Below are 6,000 nucleotides of genomic sequence, written 5' to 3' on the forward strand. Positions count from 1 at the left end.
AGTACAGTTCCCAAACTAAAAGTTTCAGGGAAGGTGTTAACCTGTATTAATAGAAGGAATTTCTCAGCTGAGAGTTCTCTATACCAACGAAATCACAAATCTGGTCTTTGTCCCTATTCCTGCTATAGAAGGGAGGACCATCTCTAGTCATCCTGTTCTATATCTCACCACTGGACCCAGATGACTGTAAAGGAGACTATGAGATTGGTGACTCTGCACAGCCCTCCCTCACTTAAATCCAATTCACTTGCATGTCATGCCATCGCCCTCCTGATGTCACAGTCCTCTTCAAAAACAAAAGACAGACAACAACCTCTGTGAGAGAAGGAATTGATCCTTTATTTCCATATAAGTAGTTTCTCCTTTTCTCGAATGTAAATAAAGTTGATTCTTTGTTAGAAAAAAATAGTTGATGGTAAACAAAATTTAGAACATACATAGTGAGACCAGATTGTGATATGTTCCTGGAGGAAAATGAGGCAAAACCTTCAGTCCCTAGCGTGGTCCAAAGATATGAACAGGCAGTTTTCAGACAAAGTAATCAAATCTATCCATAGTCATGTGAAAAAATGATCTAAATCACTACTGATTAGAGAAATGCAAATTAAAACAGCTCTGAGTTACCACCTCACACTTGTAGATTGGCTAATAGGACAGAAAAGGAAAATGACAAATGTTGGAGAGGATGTGGGAAAATTAAAACTCTGATGCACTGTTAGTGAAGTTGTGTGCTAATTCAACCATTATGGACAGTAGTTTCAAACTATGCTCAAAGGGCTAAAAAAAAAAAAAAAAAAAGCAAAATTATTCATACCCTTTGACTGAGCAACCACTAGTAGGTCTATATCCCAAAGAGATGAAAAAAGAAAATGGAAAAGGACTTACTTGTCAAAAAATATAGCAGCTCTTTTTAGTGTTGGCAAAGAATTAGAAATTCAGGGGAAGTCCATCATTTGGGAAATGGCTTGAACAACTTGTGGTATATGATTGTAATGGAATACTATTATGCTGTAAGAAATGGGGAATAGGATGCTCTCAGAAAAACCTGGAAAGACTTCCATGAACTGATGAAAGTGAAATGAGTAGAACCAGAGGAACATTGTACACAGCAACAGCAATATTGTGATGATCTCTGAATGACTTAAGAATTCTCAGGAATACAACGATCTAAAGCAATTTTGTAGGATTTATGAGGAAGTGTTGTTCATCTCCAGAGAAAGAACTGATGGAACCTGAAATACAGACTGAAGATCATTTTTTAAACTTTATTTTTCTTGGGTTTTTTTTGTCTGTATTTTTGTTCACAGCATGACTTACATGGAAATGTGTTTTGCATGACTACACATATACATATATAACCTGTGTAAAACTGCTTGCCTTTTCAATAAGGGGGAAGAGAATGGAGAGAGGGAGAATTTGGAGCTCAAAATTTGAAAACAAAAAGAATGTTAAAATGTTTTACATGTAATTGAGGAAAAATTCAAAAAAATTAAAAAGGAATTACTTTTAGACAAGTATCATATATCAAATACCAAAATAAGCACTGAATGGATAGATGGCCTCAAGATAAAAGGTTTTGGCATAAAAAAAAAATTAGAGGATCAAGGAAGAAAGTACCTTTTACAACTGTGGATAGAGGAAGATCCAATGACCAGATGAACTAATGACCAGAGAAGGGATAGAGAGAATCATGGGAGATAAAGATCTGGTATGTAAGATATATAAATAGCTGCTTTAAATATATAAGAATGATAGTTATTCCCTAATAGTCAAGTGATATGAGCAGATGGTTCTTAAAGAAGTCCAAACTATCAATAATATAGGAAAAATGCTCTAAACAATAGTAATGAGAGAAATGTAAATTAAAGTAACTCTGAGATTCTACTTTATGCCCATCATACTAGTTGTGTGACTCTGGGCAAGTCATTTGACCTGGATCTGCCTCAGTTTCCTCAGCTGTAAAATGGGGATAATAATAGCACTTACCTCTCAGGATTGTTGTGAGGACCAAATGAGATAATAATTGCAAAGCACTTAGCACAGTGCCTGCCATATAGGAGGTTCTATATAAATGTTAACTGTTAGATGGTTAAAGACAACAAAAATGGAAAACGACAAATGTTGGAGGGGCTATGCAAAAACAGGCCTGCAAGTATGCCATTCGTGGATCTGTGAATTGATTTAGCCATTCTGGAAAACAGTTTGGAACTATGTACAAAAAATTTGACTAAACCATGCATACTCTGACCCAGAAATACCCCAAAGAGATCAAAGAAAGAAGGAAGGGTCCCACTTATCCAAAATGATAGCAGTGCTTTTTATTGAAGGGGTGAACTGGGAACCTTATAAGGTGGTGCTCACCTATTAGAGAATGACTAAACACATGATGGTATATGAATGTGAAGGATTATTATTGCACCATAAGAAATGATGAAATGAAAGGTTTCAGAGAAACTTTAGAAGATTTAATGAAATGAGGCAGAGTGAACTGAGAACCTATGTAACAATTTATATAATAATAACAACACTATAAAGAAAATTAGATTATTTTATGGAGAACTCACACAGGGCAAGAGATCACATGGTAGTCAGAAGTGATGCAAGGACACTTTTAAGATCTCTTTCAAGAACTCTGGAATTGATTGTGTGACATGGGAAATACTGGCACAGGACCACCCAGCATGGTGTGCCTACATCAGAGAAGGTGCTGTGCTCTATGACCAAAGAAGAATTGAAACAGTTCAAAGGAAACATAGGATGTGCAAATTTAGAGTATCCACCCCAAATGTTTGCATGGACTATTTGTGCCCGATCTGTGGTAGAGCATTCTGAGCTTGTATTGGTCTGATCGGTCACAGTTAGACACATTGAAACTTGACTTTAGCATAAGTGATGTCATTTTGGTCCTGTTTGAGAATGAAGGATAGCAACCAACCATAAAGAAAAATAACTTTGAAAGACTTAAGATCTTCAAAACTATCCTGCTAGTCGGGGTTTCCTTCTAAACTTCTGCTTGCTCCGTGCATTTTTAAAAAATCTTAACAATGGCTCTTTTTTTTAAGCATCACTTTTGCTACCCTATGTCTCCTTTCTCTTCTCCCCCATTAACTAAGAAAAAGAAAAGAAAAAAAACCTTATAACAAATGAACACAGACACGCAAAGCAAATTCATACAGAGTTCATGTCTAAAAATGTATATCTCTATACCTTGAGTTAATCACCTTTCTGTTAGGGGGTGGGTAATGTGATTCAGCATAAGACCTTTGGAGACATGGTTGACCATTGCTTTGATCAGAGTTCTTAAGTATTTCAAAGTTGTTTGCTTGCTTCTGCTTACTTCAGCTTGTCAGTTCATACTACCAAAGATTCCCCCAAATCATCTCTCTCATAATTTCTTATTTAACAATAACATTCTGTTGTATTCATATGTGTATCAGAAAGGGTTTAGCCATGAATTAAGAGGCAATTTAAAATACTCCTTTACATTTCTAGTTCTGATCATAATTTCCAGAAAGGTGAAATAAACATAGTTTACAGACTACAGGTCAGTGAACTTGACTTTGATTCTTCAGAAAATTCTTGAATGGATCATTAAAAAGTGATCAGTATCTTGATGTAGACCGTGGTGACAAAGAGCACCTTTGGGCTTCTTCAAGAGCAGGTCACATCAGACTAACTTTGGTTCCTTTCCTGGATAGGACTAATAGCCTAATAGAAGAGAGGAATGCTGTGGGAAATAATTTACCTAGATTTTAGCAAAACTTTTGATTATCTCATACTTTTCTTATGGAGAAAATCTGTTGGAGAGATGTGCACTTGATGATTATGCCATGAGAACTGCTTGGATGACTGAGCTCAAAGAATAGTTGTTAATGCTTCATTGTCAATGTTGTGATGTTGCAGGAGGCTGTGCTTGGCCCTGTATTGTTTAACATTTTTATCAATGCTTGGATAAAATCATAGATGGCAGACTCATCGCAATTTTAAATGATGCAAAGCTAGCATTCAGGAGCCAAAAGGATTTTAGAAGCTAGAGCAGGGATCCAAATCCAGCCTGCTGCCTGTTTTTTTTTAATAGCCCGAGAGCTAGTAATGTTTTTTACATTTTAAAATACAATAAAACTTTATTTGAAAATGGAAAAAGCCCTATTTTTAGTTGGGGCCCCTTGGATAGAACTTTGTGCTGAATCCAGTAAGATGAAACTCAATAGGAATAAATATTGGGTACAAAATTAACTTCATCAAGTACAAAATGGGATGATATGACTAGACAGCAGTTTGAAAAATATTGGATGGGGCTTAGTCAGCTACAAGCTCAATAGAGTTAGCAGTGGGTTGTAGAGACAAACAAAAAAACCCCAAACCCCAAACTGATGGATCTTCGGTTGCATTAAGAGAGTGATACGTTCAAGAAATAAGGCAGTGATAGTAATACCTTATTTTGCCCTTGTCAGAGCCTGTCCAGAGTACTGTATTCAGTTCTGAGGTCACAGGTTAAGTAAAGCTGACAGTCTATGGAATGTCCAGAGGGAGACAACAAGTATGGTGAAGGACCTTGAGTTCACCTCATATGAAAAGCAGTTGTAAGAACTGGAGATGTTTAGCTTGGATAAGAGGGGGTCATGAGGGAGCCTAAAGATGAATTATCACTGATGATAGCTATCTTCTACACTATCATATGGAGGAGAGATCCTTCCTTCCTTCCTTCCTTCCTTCCTTCCTTCCTTCCTTCCTTCCTTCCTTCCTTCCTTCCTTCCCTACCTCCCTCCCTCCCTCCCTCCCTCCCTCCTTCCTTCCTTCCTTCCTTCCTTCCTTCCTTCCTTCCTTCCTTCCTTCCTTCCTTCCTTCCTTCCTTCCTTCCTTCTTTCCGGTAGAAGTTGCAAAGAGACATTTAAGACTCATGTCAGAATAACTAGTGCTCATTGCTGCTGTCCAATAGTGAAAGGAACAAGCTGCTATGAGAGGCGATGAGATCCCCCTTCTTGCAAGTCTTCAAGCACAGACAGAGTGAACACTGGTTGGCGATGTCACTGTGGGAATTCCTTTCACTAGGGACTGGACTGGCTGCTGTGATTCTCTGAGCTTCTTTTCTTACAGTACTAATTTCCTTCTCTGTAAAATAAAAGAGTTTTGACCTTTGGATGCTGTGAAGAGCTTAAAATATCGTATAGAAATATGAATTTTGTATCACTGAAGTAAATCTATGTTTTTAATGGCTCAAGTGTTCCCATACTATCCAGTAGGTGGCAGGCTAAGGCTAGAAATGATACCTATGAGGATTAATGTCTATGTGGGTTTAAATTAATATTTCTAGAAGGATTTTGGTGTTTTGTTTTTTTTTATATGTGGTTGCATAACTTTACGTCCATATTTTCCCACCCATATTTTAGGGTCAATGTCTTTGTTTTTATCTGTTATGGTTCTATACCCTGAATTTCTTTAAAAAAATAGTGAGTGGTTTCATCCCAGGTGAAAAACCCCTAAAAAAATAGGTGAAGGGTTGGTAGCGTCTGTGCTAACCAGGCAGCCAGGCCTGAATCTTATACAGGTAGTTCAACCTGGGTTATTTGTTAATACATGGGGAGAACGTCTCATTATATGGTCTAAAACAGGGCTTTGTGCAGTTAAAGAGGAAAATACTGTCCCCACATCTTTAGCAATCAAAATCTCAAGCTTCTTTGACTGTTGATGATTTCAGCTTTTATTGGTGAAAACAACCCCAAAGCTACAGGCAGTGAATTTTACAGCCATTTTAAAGTGCTTAGGTCCCTGGACCTCCTCCCTCCCTCTCCACTTCGTTTTCTTCTGTCTCATACAAGCCAGGCATTTCAAACCAGCAGAGAAATTCCACTTCTGGTTCCCCATTTAAAAACTACAATCTTAAAAAACAGGACATTCCCTTCTGTTCTAGAGTAGAGTTGTTCAAAGACCAGTTTGTGGTATTTTCCTCAAGACTAATTTGAAAATTGAGAATAGTGTTTCTTGGGGGACAGGCACCTG

Source organism: Notamacropus eugenii, chromosome 2 (assembly GCF_028372415.1).
Source record: "Notamacropus eugenii isolate mMacEug1 chromosome 2, mMacEug1.pri_v2, whole genome shotgun sequence".
NCBI lineage: Eukaryota > Metazoa > Chordata > Mammalia > Diprotodontia > Macropodidae > Notamacropus > Notamacropus eugenii.